This window comes from Ursus maritimus, unplaced genomic scaffold, assembly GCF_017311325.1.
Source record: "Ursus maritimus isolate PB19 unplaced genomic scaffold, ASM1731132v1 scaffold_3, whole genome shotgun sequence".
Lineage (NCBI taxonomy): Eukaryota > Metazoa > Chordata > Mammalia > Carnivora > Ursidae > Ursus > Ursus maritimus.
Window position 1 is genome coordinate 89,049,541 of NW_024425563.1, and position 12,711 is coordinate 89,062,251.

General features: G+C 39.4%; 1 protein-coding gene across 2 annotated transcripts in view; it reads right to left on the reverse strand.

The window, feature by feature from the left end:
* The window catches only part of AMPH (amphiphysin), a 215,300-nt gene that overhangs the window by 45,833 nt on the left and 156,756 nt on the right, over positions 1-12,711 (reverse strand). The gene's annotated exons all lie outside the window — the stretch shown is intronic.

Consider the following 12,711-nt stretch of genomic DNA (forward strand, 5'->3'; position numbering starts at 1 on the left):
TAACACCCAGTGCACCATGCAATACGTGCCCTCCTTACTACCCATCACCAGCCTACCCCATTCCCCCACCCCCCTCCCCTGGAAAATAACATTCTTGGATTAGAAAGAGGTAAGACAAATAAGACCTAGGATAAGAATCTTGCTAGGATAATTTCAAAACATTTATAATACCGAACATTAATATTTCTTCGTTTATCATAGCCTAACTCTGGCTTAAGTTACATAGCAAGGGTCAGAGCTGAAATAAAGTCTCCAAAAACTACCACGGTGAACAGAACTGGGTCAGTTTTCACAGAATCAATTTACGTGTGTTTGGTGTTTGATAGAAGCTTCAATTTTTACCATTTGTTGCCTAGAAACTGAAACGTCACAATGACAGATAAAGCATATATTAAAATAAGGATGTTCAGAGAAAGATATTATTGATTGATTGATTGGAGAGAGAGAGAGCGCATGCGCATGCAGGAGTGGGGTGAGGGGCAAAGGGAGAGGAAAGAAAGAATCTCAAGCAGACTCCGAGTTGAGCGAGGAGCCCAACTTGGGCTCAATCTCACGACCCTGCGATCATGATCTGAGCCAAAATCAAGAGTTGGATGCTTAACCAACTGAGCCACCCGGGCACCCTGTAGAGAAAGATTTTAAAGAATAAGCATTCTTTTAATTAATATTGATCACAGACATAAAATTTAAAACTGTATGTAAAGCTTTGGGGCATAATAGATAATGCTTTCTTTTAGTATATCCACGCTCACTGTAGTAGGAAATCTGCTTCAGTATCATGCTGTCGGTTCTGAGCTACCTATTTTGCAGCATGATTGATCTTATACGCTTCTAAATTTCACAAGGACAATGCGCTTCTGAGATCCCTCTTTCTTTAATAATTACAATCACAAAACTATCAACGGATTCCTTTGGCCCCTATTCAAAATCTGTGTCAGTTTTGTTTTTCACCAACATTTATACAAGTTACATTTTTAAAATTTTGTGAACATCTATATTCATTTTGAACGTGCTAAGCCCTGTCCTGAGAACTTAATACATATAAATATTAAGTCAGGTTAGGGCACTTTGCTGCAGTCTACTGACGACAACCTCACAACGCTGTTATTGCCTTCAAAGGATTACCTTACTAGATTCCTCAAACTTCATTCACCTGCACCATCTAATCCTCAAGGGGTAAGTGGCATCATTCTTCCAACTGGGGATGAGGAGAATGGGCTGAATGAGCTTAGTTGTTGGCCTGGGTCCTTCAGCTGCAATGCAGCCAAGGCAGGACTGAAACAGCTGGATGCCTTTGACTCCGGTGCTTTTCCAGGCTGCTGCTAAGACCTGGTCCCCCATCTCTCAAGCAGGTACCCTGAGGACCTGCAGAGGAATTCTTGAGAGTTTGTAAGTGCTCCATAAAATATGAGCCCATACAAATATGTCCATTAATCCCCTATGAGCATAACAGATCCCCTTAAGGAAGCTTGGATGGGAATTTAGACATCAAGGATGGAAAAAGGCATTAGACTCTACAGTGCTATGCTTAGACTTTGAGATGGGTAGGGTTTGTACCCAGTTTTGCCACTTGCTAGCTGTCTCTCTCTGGGCAATTAGTTCAGCTTCTTTGCACCTCCATTTCTTCATGCATAAAAAGTGAGAGATACTACCTAGTAAGATTACCGTGAGTAGGAAAGACAATGAATGCACAGTACATACCATATAGAAGAGACTCTAAATGGAAACGGAAGCTACACTGTTATTAATTACTACTGGTAATGAACTATATCTGTGTAAAACCACCATCCTCAAGTATCCATAATACCAGTGTGGCTGCCTTCAAAATGTGCTGTTGGCTTCTTCAAATTCAACTTCTATTTGGTTTTGCACCCTGAATTCTTGGGAGTTACCCCTTAAGGAACTCATAGCAAAGAGTAGTTTGATAGAACTACAAAAAGAACAAAAAGGAAGTTGCCTGTTGTTGTGATATTCCTTTATACAATGGCAGCTCTATCATTACATGTTGAAACATGGTGACGTGTCATTTCCCTTAACGTTATAAAAGAAAACTAATCTCCTCTCATTCCACCTGTCTCACCATTGGAGTAGATCTGATACAGTCCCAACATTCTTAAGCTTTTGGAAGCTAGAACTTAAGTACTGTTTTACCCTTAAAAGTCTAGAGGAGATGACCTAGAATGTACTCCTAAGAAAGGAGACTAGATGTGTAAACCACAGAGGGGAAAATATCCAATGGGAAAATCTTACCAATTATAATAATCTTCTGTACTATAATTCATGAAGTGTCTTCTGCTAGGAACAGTTAAGCTTACAACTGAAGTACTGAACTTCTTCCAGTACAGGTATATCATTTGATCACAATCCTTATGCCTAGCCTTGCCATGGCCTCCTGACAGATGGGAGTTTACCTCCTTATCCCTTGACTTGGGGGTGACCGTCTGTCATGCTTTGGCCAATGGATGTTAGCGAGTGTCATACAAGCAAAGGCTTGAAATAGGCTGGCATGGTTGACTTGCTTTTTTGTATTCCTGCCACTCACCATGAAAAGTATAAGCTTTGGGGGAACCACTGGTCAAGGAGGATAGGAGACACAGGGAGTGCACCAGGACCCATCATGACTACATTTCTCAAAACTGGCCAGAGGAAAAAGACGTGTTATTTCACAGAGGAACAACCCAAGAATAATAGCAGATTTATCACCAGAAATAATGCAAGCAAAAAGATGGTGAGTCAATATCTTTGAAGTACTGAGAGGAAGAAACTTAGAATTCTGTGCCCCTTGAAAATATTTTGGAAAAACAAAAATGAGAGGACTATTTGTTCATACATACAAAAGCAAAAGGAATTCACTGCCATCAGACCCACACTACAACTAATGTGAAAGCACATGGTTCAGGCACAATAAATAATACTCGAAGGAAACACGGATCTATACAAGGGAATGACGAGCACCAAAGGGATGAGAAATACTATGTAGGTAAGAATATATGACTTTAGTTATTATTTAAATCTCCTTAAAAGACAAGTGATCGCTTAAACAAAGAGAATAACAAAGTAACATGAAGTTGCTTTACATTAAAAAGTAAAATCTAGGAGAAAGTAAAATCTAGAACAAAAATAGTATAAAAATCAGAAGGGGGGACATGTAAGTATACTATTGTGAGGTTCTTATACTCTACCTGAAACGGTGTACCACTAGTCAAAGGTAGACTGTAATAAATTAAAACATGTACTTTAAGCCCTAAAGCAACTACTAAAATAACAAAACAAGTTATAGTTAATAAAATTAAAGAGAGTAATAAATAATCGATTAATCTAAAAGGCGGCAGCAAAAAGAGTGAAGAAGGGTTAAAACAGATGACACAATAGAAAACAAGTATCAAAGTGCTAGGTTTAAACTTCACCATATGGGGGCGCCTGGGTGGCACAGCGGTTAAGCATCTGCCTTCGGCTCAGGGCGTGATCCTGGCGTTGTGGGATCGAGCCCCATATCAGGCTCTTCTGCTATGAGCCTGCTTCTTCCTCTCCCACTCCCCCTGCTTGTGTTCCCTCTCTCACTGGCTGTCTCTATCTCTGTTGAATAAATAAATAAAATATTTTTAAAAAATAAATAAATAAACTTCACCATATGAATAACTACACTGAATGATACTGGTCTAAATAATATAATGAAAAGCAGAGGTTATTAGGTTGGACTAAAAAAGCAACACTCAACAAGATATTGCCTACAAGAAACTGATCTCAAATAGAGAGACACAAAAAGGTTAAAAGCAAAAGGATGGAGAAAGATACACTAGGCCAAATCTAACCAAAAGACGGCTGTAATAGTTATACTAATGTCAAGTAAAGCAGATTTCAAATCAAAGAACATTGTTACGGGGGCGCCTGGGTAGCTCAGTCGTTAAGCGTCTGCCTTCGGCTCAGGGCGTGATCCCGGCGTTCTGGGATCGAGCCCCACATCAGGCTCCTCTGCTGGGAGCCTGCTTCTTTCTCTCCCACTCCCCCTGCTTGTGTTCCCTCTCTCGCTGGCTGTCTCTCTCTCTCTGTCAAATGAATAAATAAAATCTTAAAAAAAAAAAAAAGAACATTATTACGGATAAAGAAGGTCATTTCCTTCTAATCATTAATTCTAAACACTTATGCATTCAATCGTAGAGCATGAAGATACATGAAGCAAGAACCAAGAAAACAGCAAAAAGAAATTTTAAAATGCACCATTTTGTAGGGGAGATTTCACTAGCCCTCTTTCAATAACTGAAAGAAGAAATAGAAAATCAGCAAGGTTATAGAAGATACAGAAAACACCAAGCCCTAATTTGACCTCATTTGCACGAAAACACTCCACCCAGGAGCAGCATACACATTCTTTTCACGTGCATGTAGAACATGGAACATAATAGACACTATTCTGGGACAATGAGCAGGTCTCAATAAATATAAAAACATGCAAGTCGCACAGAGTATCCTCTCTGACTACAGTGGAATTAAGTTTGAAATCAGTAAGAGAGTTATTTCTGGAAAAACCCACAAATGTTTGGACAAAAATAACCCAAAGAAAGAAACCAAAAGAAGAGAAAATCAAAAGAAAGAAGAAATCAAAGTGGAAATTAGAAAATATCTTGAATTGAATGAGAATAAAGACAGCACACCAAAATTTGTGAGACACTGCTCAGGCAGTATTTAGAGAAAATTTATAGCAGTAACTCCCTATAGAAGAAAAGAAGGAAGGTCTCAAATCAGTAACTCCAGCTTCTACCTTGCAAACTAGGAGGGAAAAATACACAAAGCAAATTAAACTCTAAATAGAATAGTGAAAATTATGCAGATCAGAGTGGAAATGAATAAAAGAGAAAATAAGAGAGAGAGAGAATATCAATAAAACCAAAAGGAAGTGCTTTGAGAGGATTAATAAAATTGATAAACCTTCAGCCAGACTGATCAGGGAGGGCGGGAAGAAAGAGAGGGTACAAATTACCAATATCAGGAATGAGAGAGGGGGCATCACCACAGATGCTAAAAAAGAACAATAAAGAAGTATTATAAACCACTTTGTTCCAATACATTTAACAATTTAGACGGAAGAGACAAATTTCTTGAGAAATACAAACCTACCACATATAGAGAAGCTGAATTACTGTGTTGTACACCTGAAACTAATGTAACTTGTGTATCAACCATACCCAAATTAAAAAAACAAACAAACAAAAAAAAACACCTTAAGAGAAAAACAAAACAAAACAAAACAAAAAAAACCTCCATAGGCACAGATGACTCCTCTGGTGAATTCTACCAAAGAGTTAAGGAAGAAAAAAAAAAAAACCAATTCTACACAACTGAAGAGGAGAGACTGTTTCTCATTCCATGAGGAAAGCGTTACCCTGGTACTAAAATCAAATCAGAAAATGACATTATTAAAAACAACACCCTATGGACTAATGTTCTCCATCAACACGGATGCAAAAACGCTGGAGAAAGCTATTTAGCAAATTGAATGAAAATATATATAAAAATGAACTGCATCATGACCCACTGGGGTTTATCTCAGGATTGCATGATTGACCTACCATCTGAAAACTCACGAATATAATTCATCGTATTAACAAACCAAAAAAAGAAAACTCATAGGATCATCTTGATAGATGTAGAAAAAAGTATTTGAAAAAATTCATATCTGTTCCTGTTCAAGACTCTCAATCAAGTAGGAAAAAAAGGCAACTTCCTCAACCCGGTAAGAGTATCTAGGAAAACCTACAGCTATCATCACATTTAATAACCAAAGACTGGAAGGCCTTCCCCTAAGATCGCGACAAGGATGGCTGCCTCGCCACTTCTATTCAACAACACTGGCAGTACTAGACAGTGAAATTAAAATCAGCAGAAAAATAAATTAAAGGCATTAGATAAAAAGAAAAAAGTCAAACTATCTTTATTCACAGAAGATATGATCACTTATATAGAAAAATCCAAGGAAATCTATCAAGAAGGCTACAGGAAGGAATATTGAGGTTAGCAAGTCTGCAGGATATAGCATGAATATGCAAAAATCAGTTGTATTTACATATAATAGTATGAACAACCAGAAACTGAAATTTTAAAAATACAACTTACAATAGCACTAGAAATTTGAAATACTTAGGGATAAACCCAACTAAAGATGAGAAATACTTGTACATTGAATACTATAAAACATGGCAAACATAAATCAGAAAAGACCTTAATAAAGGGAGAGCTATACTGTGTTTATGGGTCACACAACTCAGTATTATTAAGATGTCAATGTTCCCAAAGCTGATCTACAGATTCAATGCAATACCAATCAATATCTGTACTGGGTTGAATACTGTGCCTCCCCCACCGCCCCCAAAATTCATATCATAAGGAACCTGTGAATGTGACGTTACTTGGCAATTAGGGCAGATGTGATGAAATTAAGATGTGGTCATACTAAATTAGGATGGGCCTTAATGAAATGACCAGTGAGCTTATAAAAACAGAGAAATTTGGATACACAGACAAAAGGAGAATGCCATGTGAGGATACAGAGCACAGAGGACACAGACACACAAAGAAAATGCAGCGTGATGACATAGGCAGAGACTGGAATCATGTTCTAGGTGCCAAGGAACACCAAAGACTGCCAGCAACCACCAGGAGAGAGAGGCGAGAAAGGATCCACCCCAGACCTTCAGAAGAAGCATGGCCTTGCTGGTGATGACTTTGGTCTCTCACGGCCTCCGGGACTGTGAGAGAATAAATGTCTGTTGGTGTAAGCCGCCCAGTTCCTGGTTCTTTGTTAAAACAGCCCTAGTCATCTAATAAAATATCCCAGAAGGTGTTTTTGTAGAAATTTACATATCGATTCTAAAATTCATATGGAAATTCAAAGGGTCTAAAATAGCCAAAACAATCCTGAAAAAGAATGACAAAGTTGAAGGACTAACCTTATCTGATGTCAAGACACCTTTACCTACAGTGACAGTAATCAAGATAATATGGTACAGGCACAAAAGGTAGGCAAATAGATCAATGGAAAACCAGAGTTCAGAGATAGAACCACATACATATGGATAACTAATTGTCCACAAGGTACAAAGGCAATTCAGTAGAATAAGGATAGACTTTTCAACAATCACGCATCATTAATAAAGAAATAAACTTCAACCCACACTTTGCACCATATTAAAAAATGAACTACAAATTGGTCACAGACCCTGTTAAACTGTAACAGCTTATGCCATAAAACTTCTAGAAGAAAACACAGAAGACAACCTTTGTGACCCTGGTTAGGCAAAGATTTTTTTAGATGTGACATGAAATGTCTAATTCTTAAAAAAGAAATAAATTGGATAAATTGGATTTCATCATAATAAAAACCTTCTACTCCAAAAAAGCACTAAGAGAACGACAAGATAAGCCACACACTGGGACTAAATATTTGTAAATAATATATCTGATAAAAGACTTGTATCCAGAATATATAAGGGACTCTCAAAACTCAATCAAATAAATAAATAAAACATCAGCAAAAGTGTTTCACAGACGCCAGTGATGATACACTGATGTCATAACATTCTTCAGACTCATCCACAGTATCACAAGTAGCAGGATTTACATTTTAAGGCTCAATAATATTTCACTGTGTATATATACCACATTTTCTCCACTCATTCATCCACTGGACACTTAGGTTGTTTCCATGTATTGTCCGTTGTGAATAATGCTGCAGGGAACACGGGAGTTCAGATGTCTCTTTGAGATACTGATTTCATTTCCTTTAGATAAATATCCAGAAGGTGAATTGCTGGATCATAAAGTAGTTCTATTTTTAATTTTTTGAGGCAACTCCATACTGTTTTCCATAGTAGTTCTACCAATTTCCATTCCTATCAACAGTGTACAAGGATTCCCTTTTCTCCATATCCTCACCAACATTTGTTATTTCTTGTCTTTTTGATGATACCCATTCTAACAGGTGTGAGGTGAGAGCTCAATGTGATTCTGATTTATGTTTCTCTGATGGTTAGTGGTGCTGAGCTTTTCATATGCCTGTTGGCAATCTGTGTATCTTCTTTGGAGAAATGTCTCTTCGGGTCCCTTGTCCATTTTTAAATCCAACTACTTGACTTGCTATTGAGTTGTATGAATTTCTTATATATTTTGGATATTAACTCCTTATCAGATAGGTGATTTGCAAATATTTCCTCCCATTCCCTAGATTGCCTTTTCACTCCGTTGACTGTTTCCTTTGCTGTGCAGAAGGTTTTATGCTAAGTAAATTAAGCCAGACACAGAAAAACAAGTGATCTCACTTATATGTAGAATCTAAAATAGTCAAAATCATGGAAGTCGAGAGTAGAATGGTGGTTGCCAGGGGTTAAGAGGAAGGGAAATGGGGAGATGCTGGACAAGGGGTATAAAGTTTCAGTTAAGCAAGTACTAGAGATCTATAATGTTCAGCATGGCGACTGTAAGTAAAAATAGTGTATTACACACTTGAAATTTGCCAAAAGAATAGATATTAAGTATTCTCACGTCAACAAAAATAATAACAAAAAAAAGAGAGTAATTATGTAAAGAGATGTATATATTAATTAGCTGGATTGGGGAGATTACTTTACAATGTAAATATATATCAAAACATCAAGTTGTATACTTTAAATACATAAAATTTTTTATTTGTCAACTCTACCTCAGGAGAGCTGGGGGAAAAAAAAGATACGCAGATGTCAAATGAGTACATGAAAAGATGCTTAACATCATTAGCCGTTAAGGAAGTGAAAACTAAATTTCAATGAAATAACACTATACACTTAATCAGAACAGCTAAAATTAAAAAGACTAACCATACCAAGTGTTGGCAAGGATGCAGAGGAACTGAAACTCTTATGCAATGTGGATGGAAACACAAATAGTATAATCACTTAGAAGTTTGGCAGTTACTTAAAAAGTTAACCTTATTCCTACCATATGATTCAGCCAGTTTACCCTTAGATACTTACCCAAGAGAGATAAAAGCATGTGTACACACAAAGATTTGTATACAAACGTTCACAGTACTTTTATGTGTAATACCCAAAAATTGAAAACAACCCAAATATCCATCAATAGATGAAAAATCCCCCAAACCCTGACATGTCCATAGAATGAGATACTACTCAGCAACAAGAAGAAATGAACTGCTGATACACGTTACAAAACGGATAAACCTCGTAGGAATTATGTCGAATAAAAGAAGTCAGACCAAAAAGGGTACATGCTGTATGATTCCATCTACAGAAAATTCTAGGAAATTCAAATGAACATATGCGGACAGAAAGATGAGTGTCTGCCTGGAAGGTGCAGTATGTGGAGAGGAACAGGAGTGATTACAGACGCACACTTTGGGGGTGACAGGTATATTCATTATCCTGATCCTGGCAATGGTTTCACAGGTATACACATATTTCAAACCTTATCAAAATGTATACTTTAGGGGCACCTGGGTGACTCAGTCGGTTAAGCGTCCGACTCTTGATTTGGGCTCAGGTCATGATCTCAGGGTCGTGAGATCAAGCCCTGAGTCAGGCTCCGGGCCGGATGCGGAGCCTGCTTAAGATTCTCTCCCTCCTCTCCCTCTGCCCCAATGACAAAAAGTACATTTCAAAAGTACAGTGGTTTCTGCTGGGAAATGTCATGACGCTTTTAAACTTTTACCCTTTGCTTCTCTGTAATTTACTAGTTTTTTGTGTTAACAATGCATCCTTTATGGCATTATTCTTATAAGCATATCAGGTAACAGAGATTTCAATTTATAGCCATAGACACAAAACATTTAGAGTTTGCAAACCATCCCCCCGGGTTGCATACAGACACACACACACACACACACACACACACACACACACACACTGATTTCCTAATATAACACAGTATTTCAGTGAGCCAGATGACAATAAAGCCATAGGTACTCTTTCTTCCCAAGAGTTCTTTATTTTTTATTCTTTTATTAAACATATTTTGAGAACATTTATTCTATTCTAAATGTTATGCAGGAGACTTATAACTTCCCAACAAGGCAGGGGAGGTCAGATAAGGAAGCTTAAGACAGAAAGCTTAAATAAAGTTTTTAGCAATGAGGCCAACTGGAAGTTATTTTTCATGTCATAGATATGTCTTTTATTGAAGGGTCACAAAATAGCTTACAATTTCTAACAGTGAGTGAAGTTTTAGCATTTCATTAGTAATGCATGCAGCGGCCTAAGGAAACTTAACTTTATGACGGGAAGGAAGCCTGTGACAAGGCCGCTACAGATGGGTCCATCACAGTTAATGTGAGTAACAGTAATAACAGTAATAACTCTACTGCCCGGGCTCAAGAGCTTTAGACATGCGATCTTACAATGGGACATCATCGATTATTTCATAGGACATTGTCAAGTATTTGTTCTACAACTTTTATTATATTAAACACTAAAATAGTACAATGAAGATCCATTTACCCATGACCTAGACTTGTCACAAATGTTACATTTGCTCTATGGGTCTACCTACGTTTATATAATCCTGAAAATGCTCTCATGAGCTGACACACAACAAACTCAACTTTCTAAGGAACTGTTTCCCTAGGTGGGTGGGTTGTTATTTTTGTTTTGTTTTGTTTTGTTTTTACCAAACAAGTCGGTAGATGGCACAACCATCCTTAGTGTAGCACGTTATAAGTCTGCTCGTTGGCCTTGCATACGCTGAGCAAGAGCTCAACAGCTGACAGTACTGAGAAGAGGGACAGAGGGGACAGGGAGAGGGCCTGTGCTTACAGTGACTTCTGTGATGACCACTGGATGAACAAACCAGTTCACTGCATCTGGAATTTAATAATATTGCTGATACGTGACAACGTGAAGGACTTAGCTAATATCGAAAACCCAAAGATGTTTCTAAAGAACATACATCCTGAACATTAATTAAAGAAAGAGTTAAGATGGATTTGTTCAATTTACTGGATGTCTGGTATCCGTTATCCTTAAGGGGCTTAAGATGCTGGCACGCGCGGTCTACAGACTTCTGCTTTCCATGTCTGCCCTGGGAGCATCACGGTGTGGCAGAAAGATGACAGATCTACTCAGCTTTCGAGTAGGGATAACGGCCTGTAAATCATAGGGATGATGTCAAAACTCAATTGAAGGAGACTGTGCATATAGCGTACTCAGTCTCATGCTTTCCCATCGTGAGCTCCTGCCCGTCTCCCCAACTCATTCTTCTGCACTCCCCTTCTCCCCATCCTCCACTGGCCTCTCTGCACCAGCTAACCCCCACTCTCTGCCCATACCTCAAACCATGTTCAAAAACACAAAATCGCAAAAAAGCTTCACACCATGAGATGCTTTGCAAAGAGAATATAAAATGCAGAACAGGAGAAGGTGCAAAAAGAATAGGCATTGCGAGAGGCTCAGGAGTCTGAGAACCTTGGAAGGCTGTGAGGCCAACATACACAATGATTTAAGAATATCGTCAGGGCCCCAGATGATAAGCCAACCACACTGCTTGGCTACTGCTGCCGAAAGGAACCCATGGTGCCGCAGGTGACCCACCCGGGCAACGGACCGACCAAATGCACTGTTTTCTTCCTTCTGATTTCCATATTACTAATTCTTTCAGTGTTACAAGAATGCTAACATGTTTACTTTGAAAAAATATCAACTGGAAGAAGAGGCAGCTGGTCCAGAAATGGGCTACGGATGAAAAGAAGAGCCAGGGCGGTATTCAGAACCAGGTGACACGTACCAGGGAAGTGAGTGGTGCGTGCGTGCAGGATTGCAGGATGGCCTCTGTTTGGATGAGACAAAAAGGACCCTTCCGTGAACTTATTAAACAAGTTGAAAACCTACTTCCGTTTGATTGGCTAGGAAAAACAGGATGATTTCATGAACTTAAAATGTGAGCTGCAGCGTTTGGCTGGAAAGCAGAGATGAAAGGTACCCAAGTTAATGTGCTAACGGGACGCCCACAGCCACGCGACTGCCTCCCCGCACAGCAGGTACTCCCAACAAGAATGGACAGATGGGCCTGGAGGAATCAGCTTGGATGGTCAGAAGATAATCTGCCTGGATTTGCAAAGGAGAAGGCTGTATGAAAAACAGAAAACAGGCAACATCGTTGTTGGGACAAGACTGAGGCAAAATAGCTAGGGGTTCCCTGCTATGAAAAAAAAAAAATCTGAAAACAGGAAATCTCGTCTTCCTCTGTGCCATGTGAGAGGTAGCTAGGCAAGCAGGGACCCTGCCCCTAGCCCTGCACCTAGGGGGGGCCCCCACCCTCTTGAACACCTTTCCTGATATTTCCTAAGTCCTCTTCTCGTGGTGGCAGCTGTGGCTAGCAAGGCTATCCAGTCAGGGCGCCCCAAGTCGGCACCAGGACCCATGTGGGCCTGGCCCCCACCTCTCCTCTTTGGAGCACTCTGTGACCCTATTCTCTATGGAGCATCCATCATCTATCCCAGGAAGTCTGGGGCTCAGGTCCACCCAGTCATCCTGGAACGTGGTAGCCAGGTTTGTTTCCAAGAGGGTGGCTGGTGAGTAGACTGCTGCCACCGTCCAGCATGGCATTTCGTGTGTGGAATCCCATGGGACTGGCCACCAGAACGGTGCTGACATGCTCACTTAAGTGATTCAAATTGGTTATATGGACAGAGGCCCTCCCCCCTGCCCCCGAGCAAAAATATTTGCTCAGAGC